Genomic DNA, 15182 nt, shown 5'->3' on the forward strand with positions numbered 1-15182 from the left:
CTCTTGTCCTGACTGTATGATCATGGGCTTTACTGTGAAATCAGAAAAGATTACCCACTTTTACCTGTTAAGTCGGAGAAGACAGTTGGAGCAGAAAGAGATTCAGGAGTTCAGGGAGCAGATGCGATGTCTTCAAATGCCACCACCAACCATCTTGGATCCCACCAAAAAGCTCTGCCCCTTGCCTGAAGAAACACTCGAGGAGGAGACACAAATGTGATGATCGAGAACATGATTGTGTGTAAAACCAAGTTTGTTACGAAAAAAATAAATACCATCAATGTTGAATGTTTCTACAATCTTTCAACAATGTGCTAAATGCTTCTAGTGATTTGAAGTGTAATAAAAATTCTATGTAATAAAGATTCGTGCGTTTCACCTGATATCATCAACATTTCCTGGGGGTGTGATGCTAACTGAAGAAGCCATAGGTAAAGTTAGGTGAGATGTACTGAAAATAACATTAACATTCATTTACAAAACAAAACATACCCCAGTGTCCCTATTTGACTTCATGTTATGTAAAGTCTTAGTAGTTAGTTTGATGCAGTGTGGTATCATCTTACCAGAATCCAATTGTCCGTAGTGGTGGGAGAACAGCCTGCTCACTCAGAAGGACAACTTTGGTTCAGTTCAGTTCAAACAGGAAGGGTCACCATCCCCTCGTCAGGGAGAAATCCAATTCCAAGGTCCACTCTGAAAAAGCTAGGCTGTGTGGAGAACAGGGCTGTTACTATAGACCAGGGGGCGCCAACCCCCGGCTCTTTCATCCTTAGACTGCTGCTCTGCGTGGCTTGGAAAAATAAATTTTAAGTATTTCATTGGTGTATTTTATTTGTGTTAGTTCTTTTTTATTGTAGTTTAAACTGGAAGATTAATATGATCTTGAATAATTCAAATAAAATTATATTTTATTTTTCGTTGATCAAAATAAGCGTCACACTCGCGGAACAATGTTAAAAACAACACTGCTCACGCCTCAAAGACACACAGCTCACAGTTCTGCGTAAAGACACAGGCCTGGTTTTCAAACGCTGTGCGCACAGGGGTCAGGAGCAGGAGTATCTTCTCCGATGTAACTTTCGCCCGTCCCTAATGATGCACTAATAAACTCGTTCGTAGATGTATCATGAAAATCCTGAGGAAATCGCCACAGAAATCCATTTGATGTAGTGACAAGTTTATTATCTGCTCTTGTCTCCGCGATGACTTATGTATAACACATCAGAAATGTCGCCCAAAAGTAGAGCCACAAGCGAGTGAAAATGAGCCACAACTAAAGTCTTTGGAGAGCTTTTAACAAAGGGGAAAAGGACAACTGAGGAGCCTACGACCTCCAAGAAAAAGAAAGCTAAATTTAACAGTCAACACCAGGAGTCCTAACAGATTCAGAACAATATTACCGTTTACTAGGGAAGGGACGATATACGATATCATTAATCGCGATAAAAAAAGGTCAGAAATTAATCGTTCGTGGCATTTTTTTATAATCGCGATCATCGCGCACGATTATAATCGCCTTTACGGCACCACACTGTCCAGTTCCAATACGTTTAGATGTTAGTTCTGGTGTTTGCCCACAGGGGGGCGCTCTGTCATAGCAATGACACTTGTAGCTTCTGTGCTTATCTTTGTTTATTGTTGATATCTGACAGAATATAGTTCAGACAAAGTCTGATTCGTAACTCTCCACAGGAACGTACCAGTGCGCGCCTCACCCGGGCGCACAGATGAGACGCTAATGTGCGCACATCTTAGATTTGACCTACAATAATGCAACCTGCAGAATAAAACACCATTTAAACAATAGACAAATTAAGTCTAATTCATACAGCTGAACACAAATGTGTCAGAGCGCATGGTCCGAATGTGCACTATGTGCACAGAAGCAAAGCTAACGATTATACACGGTATATTTTACCTACAATTAAGTCAATAGCAGAATAAACCACGCTTACCGATCGAGAACAGCATCCAATCCATCAAAAAATAAGGTCCTTTACTCCTGAGTCCACTGTGGGATCTTTACTCTTTGCCATGAACCGCTCCAGGTCAGAGATGCCTCTAGTTTAACTTGTACAAACATCCACAGTGTCCTCGATCACGTCCTCCCTTTGTTTTGTCCGTATCGTCATGCTTAAAACGCAAAACAACAGTGCGTAAAATGCGCCATTATGCACACATTTCTGCATCCACTCAGCTTCGGCCGTTTCCCAATTCACCAAAGTGCCTTAAATGCATCGTTCTAAGTGTTTGTTGACAGGCAGTTGCGTCACTTCCGGCGCGACAAGGACTGGTCCATTTCGACAGCATGGCATTGAGTACACATTTTCTTCCGGGTACGTCTGTTTACGGAAAACCATGGCATGTGATACATCATCCTGTTCCGCTGCTCATTGGCTGCAAGGGGAAAATGTCACTAAATGTGTGATGTAATTGGTTGATTCTACAAGGGGAAGAGTGGGGCGTAAACTTTCAGTCATCTGTAGCACTGATTCGCTGTCTGCAGCCTCAGTAACCCACAACCCCCACCTTATTGGCCAACACTGGTGTCAATCACAAGCTAACACGTGTGTTTAGCACTGGGGAAGAAAGTTGGCGCTGTCATAAGTTTATTATGCCCGACATCGACAAAAGAAATGCAACTTTGGATTACTTTCCTGCAGCAGATTGGACATGGAGGATCTTATTTTGTGGACACAATTTCTTGACTGGATTATATTCTCTGGACCTTTACGGAACAAATGAGACCAACTTTGTGTGAATGTTTTTGGTTTTTTTTGTGATCAAATTTTTATTAAAGTATCAGTCTCAGGTGCAAATATACAGATTAGAATCTGATTACCTTTTTCCCCCTTTTTCCCCCCCAGCAACAGTAACAGCAAATTTCCTCCATCAAATGGATTATACATATTCATTATGTACTATATATATAAAAAGGACCTGAGCGTACACAAATTGTGCATCTTTCATGAATATACAGTTTGACATAAACATCCACATCGTGCAAAAAAAGAAAAAAAAAACAGTACAAAACAAACACGATATATTCAGATTTTGATTTTGGCTAGTAAGTCGGACCAGCAAAAAATGTTTTTGGGTTTTGCTCCGTGCATTCGAGCAGCAGAAAACTCCAGCTGAATTATTTCTGGGTAAGACAAAAGTTACAGTCAGAGGTTGAAGTGACTTCCAGCGACATGTTACAATTTTTTTGGCAGCTGTGAGGCCTGCTAGTAATGCACGCCGGTTGTTGATTGTCAAATTAAGTTTGGAAATATAATTTAGCAAAATAAGCCTTTGAGTGCAAGGGATAGTTACGCCTATTATTTTAGACAGTGTCCTTGAGACATTTTCTCATAAGTGTTTCACTTCCGGGCACTCTCAGACCATGTGAAGGAAAGTGCCAATAAGTTTTGACACCGCAGAAATCACAGTGTGGGTTAGTGTGGGTTAATAATGGGTCCATAAGGGCTTTTAGCGGTTTTTATGGCAATTTAGCATGTAGCAGGGTGGGCATAGTATGAGGTTTAATCAATTGCGCTTCGATTGGTACCCAAGCTGCAGATTTTCCAGATTTAATCCATGCGGTAAGTGATCTTAAAGCAAAGCACCATGAGTACCATTTGAAGTTAGGAAGGCCCATCCCTCCCAAGGATTTTAGCCTAGACAGAGTTGAAGCCCTGATTCTAGGCTTTTTTTATTCCAGAAATAGGCTTATAATTGAGTGTAGTTTCTTGAAAAAGTCTCGTGGTGGGGCGGATGGTAACAGAGCTCATGAAATTTATACGGGGCAATAAATTCATTTTGATTACGGACATGCGAGCCTGAAACGACATTGGGAGAGAGGCCCACCTTTTAAGATCTCCATCTATGGTAAACAACAGATTTTTGTAGTTATTTTCAATCAGGAGATTTAAGGAGGAGTGAATGAGGACTCCAAAATATTTTAAACTTGATACAATCAGTATATTATAAGAGGGGTCATTTAATATTGTTGATCCCAGAGGCATCAAAGCGGATTTAGCCCAGTTCACCCTATAACCCGAAATGTTTCCAAACAATTCAAATATGTTAAGATGATAAGGTACTGATTGCGATGGATTGCTGGTATAAATTAAAATGTTGTCTGCATACAGTGAGATATGGTGAGGTGTATCATGTATTATAATAGGTGCAATTTCTTCAGACTGCCTTACTAGTTGGGCAATGGGTTCCAAAAACAGACAGAATAAGAGTGGGGATAGGGGGCAACCCTGGCACGAAGAGCGAGACACAGAAAAAACGGGTGAACACACATTACCCGTTAGCACAAGTGCTATAGGATTGGCGTACATAGTTCTAATCATGCTAATAAAACCAGGTGGAAAACCCATAAACGCCTTCTCAGCATCCAGTGGTAGGATAGCGTTTTGATTTGCAGATTGACAAGATGAATCTATGATATGGAGCAGGCGTCAGATATTGTCAGAAGCTCGTCCAGATTTAATAAAACCTGTTTGATCATAATGAACTAAAGTCATATGTTGTTCTAGTCCATTAGCAAGAATTTTAGCAAGAGCTGCTCTGTGTTCAGAAGGCTGAGTGGCCGGTAAGAGGAGCAGTCAGTCGGTGGCTTGCCCTTCTTCAGCAAAAGAGAAATAATTGCCATATTAGCACTATCATTGAAAGATCCTTTGATTATAGAATTATTTATTTATAGCGGACAGTGCATGTTGACCAACAGTAACTGTTTAACATGCCAGAATTAGCCAAAAGGCTAGTTTTCATCTGTTGTCCGTTGCCATGATGTACAGATGGCTCCTTATAAAAACATTTGCAAGCATGGTAAAAAAGTAGAAAAGCATTAAGTCTTAAGAAGTGAATCATAGTGAAGAAACATAATTAAAACAGACAGGTTATTAAGAACAGCATGCAATTAATAACAGTAAAAGATTATGTTAAAAAAGCACAAGAAAATAAACAAAGGGGCAATAAAAGATTTGTTAAAGCAGAATTACAGAGAAGCACATGCAAAGGACAAACACTAGATGGCAGCAGCAGTAGTTTGGTGTTGACAGGTCTGATTTGTTAAAAGCCAACGTTTAAATTGAGACTTAAAGGAAATTAATCATGTCTAGAAGCAACGGGCCAAGCTGAGGCCAGAAGGAAACATACAGCTCTAGTGGCATTCCATCTATTCCCGGTGATTTACCTTTATTTATGGAATGAATGGCTTTACTTAATTCCTCCATAGTTACAAGTGTTTCTAAAGCACTGGCAGATTCAGGTGGCAATTTAGGTAAATTAAGAGAGTTTAAGAAATCACTACGTGCTTTATCATCATGTTACTTCAGATGTATATAATTTAGTATAGAAATCTCTAAATATGCTGTTAACTTTTCCAGGATCTGAGATGACGGTGCCTCCACTGGTGGCTATGGCAGAGATATTTGCCAGTTGTTCATTATTACGAATTTTGTAAGCCAAAAGGTCTGGCACTGTTTAAGTAATATTTCTGTCGCACACGTATCTGAAACTCAGCTTCCCATCTTAATTCATTTAGTTTCTCAGATTTATCTTGCCGCATTTTTAAGTTTTCATGTGTCATTTTAGTAATCATTTTCTTTTCTATGGCACGCATTTCTGTTTCTAGGGTCTCAATTTTAAACTTATTTGCTCTATTTAATTGGGAAGAGAAACTTATAGTAGTGTTTCGTATGCACCTTTTAACTGCTTCCCAGAGTATTCCTGGGTCATCTACAGAGTTCTGGTTTAGCGCAATAAAGAAATCTAATTCCTCAGATAGTATTTTCATATAATTATCATTATATAAAAGTATTAAATCGCCATCTGGGAGCCCTTGATGGGCTGGATTTTAGTATAAATGAATAAGCTACTGTCCTGTGATCTGATAAAGCGCATGGTCTCATGTCAGCACTGAAAATGGTCTCGAACAGAGGCTTTGAAATAAGTATATAATCTACGACGCCAGGCATCACATAAACCATATTCTTTTACTAGATTTTGAAATTCACGTGAAGCCATTTTCTGATCACCGCTCTCTTTCTGTCCTGATCTGTCCATATCATGATGTAACACAGCACTTAAGTCCCCTCCAAGTAAGATCTGGTAATCAGAGAGGTCAAGCAGGGTGGAATGCAGGGTATCATAAAATTGCTTATTGAACACATTTGGGGCATAAACACACACCAATGCAATCTTCAGTCCATTATACAAAATTTTGCGATACGTAATGCGACCATCCTTGCTGCCTCCCATGCCCAGGTTAGTATAGCATAAATTTCTTCTAATTGCAATAAGGACACCTGATTTTTTTTTTGAGTGGCAAGATGCATTTATAGTATTAAAAAAAATGTTCTGGAATTCTGTGTGCATCTGCTTCTAAATAATGGGTTTCTTGAATAAATGCAAAGTGAATATTTTTCCTATACAAAAAATCTAAAATGCTTTGGCGTTTGAGGGGAATTCAAGCCACGGGCATTTAAAGAGAGAACATTAATTCTATCATGTGAAGTGTAGTCTTTCATACCATAACCTTTGTACAGAAGAAATAGATAAATAAAAATGGACCTCCATACCTCCCACCCCACAGAAAAAAACAAAACTAGTAACGAGACAAGACCCACAAACCCAAATAAATAACAGATCCATGCCCCATCAAACCTACCCAAATAATTGTACCAGCTGTCAAAGGCCAAGCTTAGTCCCCTCCCCCCTCATTTATAATTGTGATATACTGATTTAGACAGACTCCCCGAACCGCCACCTTAACGTGGTGGAGGGGTTTGAGCACCCGAATGATCCTGGGAGCTATGTTGTCGGGGGCTTCATGCCCCTGGTAGGGTCACCCATGGCAAACAGGTCCTGGGAGACGGGTCTGACTAAGAGCGGTTCAGAAGCCCATCATGGAAAGTAAAAGATCAAGGCCAGTTACGTCGCCCGGACTGGCGTTACCGGGGCCCCACCCTGGAGCCAGGCCTGGGGTGGGTGCTCGGCAGCGAGCGCCTGGTGGCCGGACCTTTCCCCACGGGGCCCGGTCGGGCCCAGCCCGAAGAAACGACGTGGGGCCGTCCTCCCGTGGACCCACCACCTGCGGGAGGAGCCATGAGGGGCGGGTGCGGAGAGATCCGGGTAGCAGCCGAAGGCGGGGACCTCGACGACCGGATCTCCGGACATGGAGACTAGCTCTGGGGACATGGAATGTCACCTCGCTGGGGGGGGAAGGAGCCTGAGCTTGTGCGGGAGGTTGAGCGTTACCGGCTAGATATAGTCGGCCTCACCTCCACGCACAGCTTGGGCTCTGGAACCCATCTTCTTGAGAGGGGTTGGACTCTCCATTTCTCTGGCGTTGCCCGCGGGGAGCGGCGGCGAGCTGGTGTGGGCTTGCTCATTGCCCCACAGCTCAGCCGCTGCGTGTTGGGGTTCACTCCGGTGAACGAGAGGGTCGCGTCCCTGCGCCTTCGGGTCGGGGACAGGTCTCTCCCTGTTGTGTCGGCCTACGGGCCAAACAGCAGTGCAGAGTACCCGGCCTTCTTGGAGTCCCTGGGAGGGGTACTAGACAGTGCACCAACCGGGGACTCCGTTGTTCTCCTGGGGGACTTCAACGCCCATGTGGGTAACGACAGTGACACTTGGAGGGGCGTGATTGGGAGGAACGGCCTCCCCGATCTGAACCCGAGCGGTGTTTTGTTATTGGACTTCTGTGCTAGTCACAGCTTGTCCATAACAAACTCCATGTTCGAGCACAAGGGTGTCCATCGGTGCACATGGCACCAGGACACTCTAGATCGGAGGTCGATGATCGACTTTGTTGTCGTGTCATCTGACCTCCGACCGCGTGTCTTGGACACTCGGTGATCAGTTGACAGCTCAGCCCCTCTCTTCACCCACCTGGTGGTGAGTTGGATCCGCTGGCGGAGGAGGAAGCCGGACAGACCTGGCAGGCCCAAGCATATTGTGAGGGTCTGCTGGGAACGTCTGGCGGAGCCCTCTGTCAGGGGGGTCTTCAACTCCCACCTCCGGGAGAGCTTCTCCCTGATCCCAGGGGAGGTTGGAGACATGGACTCCGAGTGGGCCATGTTCTCCACCTCTATTGTTGATGCGGCTGCTCGTAGCTGTGGTCGTAAGGTCTGTGGTGCTTGTCGCGGCGGCAATCCCCAAACCCGGTGGTGGACACCGGAAGTAAGGGATGCCGTCAAGCTGAAGAAGGAGTCCTATCGAGCCTTGTTGGCTCGTGGGACTCCTGAGGCAGCTGATGAGTACCGGCAGGCCAAGCGTGCCGCGGCTCGGGCAGTCACAGAGGCAAAAACTCGGGGTTGGGAGGAGTTCGGGGAGGCCATGGAGGAGGACTATCGGACGGCCTCAAAGAAATTCTGGCAAACCGTCCGACGCCTCAGGAGGGAGAAGCAGTGCTTCACCAACACTGTTTACAGTGCGGGTGGAGAGCTGCTGACCTCGACTGGGGATGTTGTCGGGCGGTGGAAGGAATACTTTGAGGATCTCCTCAATCCCACTGTCACGTCTTCCGAGGAGGAAGCAGAAACTGGGGACCCAGAGGCGGACTCGTCCATCACCCAGGCTGAAGTCACTGAGGTGGTTGGCAAGCTCCTCGGTGGCAAGGCTCCGGGGGTGGACGAGATCCGTCCCGAGTACCTCAAGTCTCTGGATGTTGTGGGACTGTCTTGGCTGACACGTCTCTGCAACATCGCGTGGCGGTCGGGGACAGTACCTGTGGAATGGCAGACCGGGGTGGTGGTCCCTCTGTATAAAAAGGGGGACCGGAGGGTGTGTTCCAATTACAGGGGAATCACACTCCTCAGCCTTCCCGGTAAGGTCTATTCCAGGGTGCTGGAGAGGAGAATCCGACCGGTAGTCGAACCTCGGATTCAGGAGGAGCAGTGTGGTTTTCATCCTGGTCGTGGAACACTGGACCAGCTCTATACTCTCCATCGGGTCCTCGAGGGCTCATGGGAGTATGCCCAACCAGTCCACATGTGTTTTGTGGATCTGGAGAAGGCATTCGACCGTGTCCCTCGTGGTGTCCTTTGGGGGGTGCTCTGGGAGTATGGGGTCCGGGGCTCTTTGCTAAGGGCTGTCCGGTCCCTGTATGACCGGAGCAGGAGCTGTGTTCGCATTGCCGGCAGTAAGTCAGACCTGTTCCCGGTGCATGTTGGACTCCGCCAGGGCTGCCCTTTGTCACCGGTTCTGTTCATTATATTTATGGACAGAATTTCTAGGCGCAGCCAGGGGCCGGAGGGGGCCTGGTTTGGGAACCACAGGATTTCATCTCTGCTGTTTGCAGATGATGTTGTCCTGATGGCTTCTTCGAGCCAGCACCTGCAGCAGGCACTGGGGCGGTTTGCAGCCGAGTGTGAAGCGGCTGGGATGAGAATCAGCTCCTCCAAATCCGAGGCCATGGTTCTCGACCGGAAAAAGGTGGTTTGCTCTCTCCGGGTGGGTGGTGAGTCTCTGCCCCAAGTGGAGGAGTTCGGGGTCTTGTTCACGAGTGAGGGAAGGATGGAGCGTGAGATTGACAGGCGGATCGGTGCAGCGTCTGCAGTGATGCGGTCGCTGTATCGGTCCGTTGTGGTAAAGAAGGAGCTGAGCCGGAAGGCGAAGCTCTCGATTTACCGGTCAATCTACGTTCCTACCCTCACCTATGGTCATGAGCTTTGGGTAATGACCGAAAGGACAAGATCGCGGATACAAGCGGCTGAAATGGGCTTCCTCCGCAGAGTGGCCAAGCGCACCCTTAGGGATAGGGTGAGGAGCTCGGTCACACGGGAGGAGCTCGGAGTAGAGCCGCTGCTCCTACACGTTGAGAGGAACCAGCTGAGGTGGCTCGGGCATCTGCTCAGGATGCCTCCTGGACGCCTCCCTAGGGAGGTGTTCTGGGCATGTCCCACCGGGAGGAGGCCCCGGGGAAGACCCAGGACACGCTGGAGGGACTATGTCTCTCGGCTGGCCTGGGAACGCCTTGGGGTCCCACCGGAGGAGCTGGAGGACGTGTCCGGGGTGAGGGAAGTCTGGGAGTCCCTACTTAGACTGCTGCCCCCGCGACCCGGCCCCGGATAAGCGGAAGAAAATGGATGGATGGATGATTTAGACATAACCCTTTATTTGAGAAAAAAAAAAAAAAAAAACGCACAGGCAGCAAAGGTTTCTAATTAAACATAAAATTACTGCTGCCTCTACGCATTCTGCGTCTGACCAAATCCTGATGCCGTTTTGTCCATAAATAACAATAATGATTTAAAGAAAGGTTGACCAGGATCGAGTCTGTAGTGTGAGTCTAACTCTGTAGTTTGGGCCGATTGGAACAGTCAATTTAAGCGTAGTCTCTTATCGTCTCAGCCGCGTATCCAGTGCAAGTCATTCAGCCCTTCCCCAGGTCAGTCTTTGTCAAGTGAATCCAGGAACTGTTCGGCTTTCCCAGGCTCAGTGAAAAGGTCATGCCCTCGCTGAAGTTTAATAGTGGCCGGATGAAGGAGGAACGCATCAAATCCTTTGACGCGAGCCTCATGCATCGTTTTATAGCACACTCTCCGGCGTTTGGATGTGTGCTCGCTATAATCCGCTGCAAACTTCAGAAGTGATCCGGCGACCTCCGGAGAACTCTTACGGGCCTCTTTAAGCAAAGCATCTCTCTCCGTGAAGCGCAGACAGTTGACAATCAGCGGTCACGGACGCAGGCTCTTCCCCACTGGAGTGGACTGGAACTGACGGAGCCGGTACGCTCTCATAAGCTCCGGCGGGGCTGGTGTGAATACTGGGAACCACTTCGGGATGTTCTCTTTCAGGTAGGCCAAGGAGTTTGTGCCTTCCACCCCTTCCTTGAGGTTAAGGATCAGCAGGTTGTCCCTCCGTGCTCTGTCTTCCATGTCTGTGACTTTAGCTGTAAGAGCCTGGGGCAGAATATCGCGTTCATCCGTTGCTTTTTCCAATCGGACCACACTTTCTTGTAGCGTAGTTGTATCTTTACGCAAGGTGTTACTTTCTTCTGTGTGTTAAGAGAGCACCGCGTTCAAACTGTCCAGGCGATTTTCATGTTTTTTGTGCCGAGCTTCTGACTTTACTTCGGCCTCTTTAAAGTACTTGGCCATTGTTTCCTCTATGACATTAACCAAGCCCGTGTTTTCCAAGCCAAGATCTTTGTTTATCTCCGTTGCCATAGCTCATATTATCGCCGTTTTTTTCCCTTAAACATAAGCAGTTAAATTAACACCTTTAATCTGCCTAATTCAGTGATAAAATCTGATTTACAATTAGATTTGAGGAGGGAGGCCGCGTGTGACCTTCTATGCTGTCGCCATGACACCGGAAGTAGAAATCTTTGTGTGAATATGTTCATGTTTGACAGAACCAGAGTGCTCAATGGTAAGTGAAGTCCAAACGCACACTTTGTGACTTTTCTGTAAAAACACCTTTCCTGTCAGCACTGTGGTGATTACAGGTGAAAATGGTTTGCACATCCAGAAAGACGAGAGCCGTACCTTTCATTTGTGTAGATTGTTTGTGTGGGTGACGCAGAAGTATATGTACATTGCTGTCAAGTTGTAAAGTAGGCCCGGGCCGTCGGAACATTAACAGGTTAATTATTGCGATAATGTTAATCGTAATTATTTTGGCCACAATAATCGTGAGTCTAAAATTTAATATCGTCCCATCCCTGCTGTTTACAGTGAACAAAATGCCAAATACTGATCTATGTAAATTATAGTTTAATACAAATTACCCCAAGAGCATGATATGTCTCTTTTAAGCTCCTATAGCTTTTGTAATCTTAAATGGTTTTACACTAAGATCATGTATAAATGTTATGGCCATGTGCAACTATCAACTTTGGACTAAAATAAAAATCAGCAGTGTCACATTTTAACATGTCATCATAAAATCACGTGACAGTATCATGTTAAAATGTGGTACAAAAATATGAAATAATGTGATATGTAAAACAAGGAACTAGGGCATCAATGGAGGATCTATCCACTCCACTGCATTTTTTGTCACTATTTTCCAAATGATAACTTTGTTGTGAAATGTCATTTAACTAAACTCACAGTTTAAATGTCACAGGTCACAGCCTCCGCTGTTTCTGGTCATTGTGACATTGATAATATTCTGTTTTATCTACAAACTTGGTCATTGTTTTGTTTATTTAGTGTGAATAATAAATCACAATTATTTCTTTACCTGCGTGTCACAAGTTATTAAATGTTCGAAGACATTAGGTGACACTTCAGTTCAAGAGGTCAAGACTTTTATACATTTTCATTTCACTTGCTCTAGATTTGAGTAAAATTATACTTGGCTTGACTTCCAGAGACATCAAATATTTACTTGGTTTCTTAATCCTCTTAATTGGACTCTGCTCGCTGGAATTAAATTTATTGGAATCTGTCTCGTGAGCTCACCTACAAAAAGCCTGCTATCACAGTCACCAGTGTGCTTTCAGACAGCAGGTCTATCTCTGCTCGACGACAGACGACAAAACACAAAATGCTTCTTCATGGATTGGTGCCACTTTTGTTGAGCTTGGCCAGTTTAACTTCCTCTGCTCCTCTGACATGTGAACAGCTAACCCGACCACCAGAGCGACTGGATCCTGGTCTTTTTCAGGGGACATGGGCCGTTATAGGCGGCAGCATCAGACCCCTGCTTTATCTACAGAAATTCACTGAACGAGATAGTGCAACTATCCATTTTATAAGCAACAATGAGATGAATATCTCGTACTCGCTCGCATTTCGGACTGACAACAAATGCCAGTATATGTATTCCAGGATTTCTGTGAATGGGAGCAGCTACACCTATGAATGGATTCCAGTGACCAATTCCAGTGGTGTTTTTGTCCAGACCTCTTGTCCTGACTGTCTGATCATGGGCTTTACTGTGAAATCAGAAAAGTTGATCCACTTTTACCTGTTAAGTCGGAGAAGACAGTTGGAGCAGAAAGAGATTCAGGAGTTCAGGGAGCAGATGCGATGTCTTAAATTGCCACCACCAACCATCTTGGATCCCACCAAAAAGCTCTGCCCCTTGCCTGAAGAAACACTCGAGGAGGAGACACAAATGTGATGATCAAGAACATGATTGTGTGTAAAACCAAGTTTGTTATGAAAAAAATAAATACCATCAATGTTGAATGTTTCTACAATCTTTCAACAATGTGCTAAATGCTTCTAGTGATTTGAAGTGTAATAAAAATTCTATGTAATAAAGATTGATGCGTTTCACCTGATAAACATTTCCTGGGGGTGTGATGCTAACTGAAGAAGCCATAGGTAAAGTTAGGTGAGATGTACTGAAAATAACATTAACAGTAACATTCATTTACAAAACAAAACATACCCCAGTGTCCCTATTTGACTTCATGTTATGTAAAGTCTTAGTAGTTAGTTTGATGCAGTGTGGTATCATCTTACCAGAATCCAATTGTCCGTAGTGGTGGGAGAACAGCCTGCTCACTCAAAAGGACAACTTTGGTTCAGTTCAGTTCAAACAGGAAGGGTCACCATCCCCTCGTCAGGGAGAAATCCAATTCCAAGGTCCACTCTGAAAAAGCTAGGCTGTGTGGAGAACAGGGCTGTGACTATAGAGTTTGTATTTCTAGCTTATTATTATGGCCATAGAATTAATGCAAGTGGTTTAAACTAATACTTTAACATTGACAATTATTTTTATCAAATTCTTCAAATAAATATTTTCAGAATAGCTTATCATCATAAGTTGTAAAAAATGTATCCCATAAAAGCCTATTCAAACATCAAGTTTAAATTTTAAACAATAAAACAAGTGTAAACTAAAAACTATGAAAAAACTCTTTTATAGTACAGCAGCTTTAAAAATGTATTGAAAAGCACTCCTCCCTGAACCACCACCTTAACGTGATGGAGGGGTTTGAGTGCCCGAATGATCCTGGGAGCTATGTTGTCGGGGGCTTCATGCTCCTGGTAGGGTCACCCATGGCAAACAGGTCCAGGGGGACGGGACAGACGAAGAGCGGTTCAGAAGCCCCTTATGAAGAAAATTAAATTAAGGCCAGTTACGTCGCCCGGACCGGTGTTACCGGGGCCCCACCCTGGAGCCAGGCCTGGGGTGGGTGCTCGACAGCGAGCGCCTGGTGGCCGGGCCCACGGGGCTCAGCCCGAAGGAGTGACGTGGGGCCGTCCTCATGTGGACCCACCACCAGCAAGAGGATCCGTAAGGGGCCGGTGCATGAAGATCTGAGCAGCAGTCGAAGGCGGGGGCCTCGACGACCGGCTCTCCGGACATGGAGACTAGCTCTGGGGACATGGAATGTCACCTCGCTGGGGGGGAAGCAGCCGGAGCTTGTGCTGGAGGTTGAGCGTTACCGGCTAGATATAGTCGGCCTCGCCTCCACGCACAGTTTGGGCTCTGGAACCCAACTTCTTGAGAGGGGTTGGACTCTCCATTTCTCTGGCGTTTCCCGTGGGGAGAGGCAGCGAGCTGGTGTGGGCTTGCTCATTGCCCCACAGCTCAGCCGCTTCGTGTTGGGGTTCACTCCGGTGAACAAGAGGGTCGCGTCCCTGCGCCTTCGGGTCGGGGACAGGTCTCTCACCGTTGTGTCGGCTTACGGGCCAAGCAGCACAGTTTGTCCATAACGAACACCATGCTCGAGCACAAGGGTGTCCATCGGTGCACATGGCACCAGGACACTCTAGGTCGGAGGTCGATGATCGACTTTGTTGTCGTGTCATCTGACCTCCGACCACCTGTCTTGGACAATCGGGTGAAGAGAGGGGTTGAGCTGTCAACCGATCACCACCTGGTGGTGATTTGGATCCGCTGGTGGAGGAGGAAGCCGGACAGACCTGGCAGACCCAAGCGTATTGTAAGGGTCTGTTGGGAACGTCTGGCAGAGCCTTCTGTCAGAGGGGTCTTCGACTTACACCTCCGGGAGAACTTCTCCCTGATCCCGGGGGAGGTTAGAGACATGGACTCCGAGTGGGCCATATACTCCAACTCTATTGTCAATGCGGCCGCTCATAGCTGTGGTCGTAAGGTCTGCGGTGCTTGTCGCAGAGGCAATCCCCGAACCCGGTGGTGGACATCGGAAGTAAGGGATGACGTCAAGCTGAAGAAGGAGTCCTATCGAGCCTTGTTGGCTCGTGGGACTCCTGAGGCAGCTGATGAGTACAGGCGGGCCAAGCGTGCTGCGT

This window comes from Periophthalmus magnuspinnatus, chromosome 1 (genome assembly GCF_009829125.3).
Source record: "Periophthalmus magnuspinnatus isolate fPerMag1 chromosome 1, fPerMag1.2.pri, whole genome shotgun sequence".
Taxonomy (NCBI): domain Eukaryota; kingdom Metazoa; phylum Chordata; class Actinopteri; order Gobiiformes; family Gobiidae; genus Periophthalmus; species Periophthalmus magnuspinnatus.